The following is a 1,959-nucleotide window of genomic DNA, read 5'->3' on the forward strand; positions in this document are numbered from 1 at the left end:
GGAATAAAAAAATGACATAGCCACTTTGATGAAGAATATGGCAATACCTTATGAAATTTAATATATATTTACCATTTGGCTCAGAAATCCAACTAAGAAATTAATGGGAAATAAAAACATGTGTTCAAAGATTGCATGTAAATATTCATAATTATTCATATTAACCCCCAAACTGGAAACAACTGTAAGAGGAGAAATTCCTGCCCCATTAGCTGCAAAAAGTTACTTAGTGCTCTAACTAGTTATCAGGTAATCATGATGGCCAGTCCTCTCTTGGTTTAGACACTGACAAGGCCCTCATGACCCCAGCCTGAGGAAAAAAACACCAGATGTACCGCTTGGGAAAGTAACAAACACTGAGATCAGAGAGCAGATGATGTATAGCTGAAGACAGTGACTTTGGGGGAAGGTATAAGAACTCTGATACTTTCTCAAAGGAAGGCAGGCTTTGAGAATGATTTCCCTGTCTTTCTGGGATTCTGACTCTTGATAAATGAAGGACAAATTTAACCCACATGAGTGTTTGGCTCATGCTCCTAGAACCTGTACCTGGTTACATACCTCGTGCCCAAACATGAGGTGATACACAGAGGCTTGTGGTAAGAATTGGAGTTCTCCTTACTTGCAAAAGCTCTCCAGGTGATCGGGACAGAGGGACCTTGAGAAACCTAACTTGAACTCTCCTCCAGAGCTGCCACTGGGACATTTGCTCTGAGGACTCCTTGGCAGATTGAATCCACATCCTACCTAAGGAAAAGTCTGTCCTTTATTCAAGATTCCAGTCTGGTAATAAGTGCACTCCTGTTCATGTTTGTGTCCATACCTGGTACACTCTCTGATTTTGAGTGAACCCGCTGCTTCTGCCTGTGCATGCACTTGGTTACCAGGGCACTGTCTGATTTTGATTTTGAGTACACTCTGTATCTCTGCATGTGGACCTGTTATCTGGTCTGTGTATACACCTGGTCATCTTTTTTTTGAGACAAAGTCTCACTTTGTCACCCTTGGTAGAGTGCTATGGCCTCATAGCTCACAGCAACCTCAAACTCTTGGGCTCAACCGATTCTCTTGCCTCAGCCTCCTGAGTAGCTGGGACAGTTACAAAGCCCAACTATTTTTAGAGATGGGGTCTGATGCTTGCTCAGGCTGGTCTCAAACTTCTGAGCTCAAGCAATCCACCTGCCTCAGCCTCCCAGAGTGCTAGGTTTACAGGCATCAGCCACTGTGCCTGGCCTACCTTTTGTACATTTTTTTTTTTTTTTGAGACAGAATCTCACTTTGTTGCCCTTGGTAGAGTAATGTGGTGCCATAGCTCACAGCAACCTCAAACTCTTGGGTTCAAGCGATTCTCTGGCCTCAGTTTTTCTAATTTTAGTAGAGATGGGGTCTTGATTTTGCCCAGATTGGTCTCAAACTCTTGAGGTCAAGCAATCCACCCACCTCAGCTTCCCAGAGTGCTAGGATTACAGGCATGAGCCACTGCACCTGCCGCTTTTGTACATTTTGGGCTGTGGGCAAAGATGGCCCTCGAACAGCGCTTTGAATTATTATACGGTTTTATAGCTTAAACTATTTTGTCAATGAACAGCAAAATGAGATGAAATTCTGTATGTACAGTTTTTTATGTCTTTACGTAATACAGATACAAGAAAAGAAGGGAATCTTCTGATGGTTCAGAGAACAGAGGGAGAAAAGTTAGCCACTTGGGAGGAAAGATTACGTAGTTCAGGGTGAGGATGACCACTGTAAGGTAGTAAGTAAGTTGAATGAGGCTTGTATGGCTAATGCTTCTGTGATCCCATCAGTTACAGAGAGCTGAGAAAGTCAACCTCTCCTTAACCAAGGGAAGGGGGCTTGTAGGTGGTATCCCCATCTAAAACCCATCAGGGAACTCATTTCAGGAGCCAGCCAGGAGGAGATGTGTTTCACTGATTCATTTATTTTCTTTTTTTTTTTTTT

Source organism: Otolemur garnettii, unplaced genomic scaffold (genome assembly GCF_000181295.1).
Source record: "Otolemur garnettii isolate 467f Iridium unplaced genomic scaffold, OtoGar3 scaffold00025, whole genome shotgun sequence".
Taxonomy (NCBI): Eukaryota; Metazoa; Chordata; class Mammalia; order Primates; family Galagidae; genus Otolemur; species Otolemur garnettii.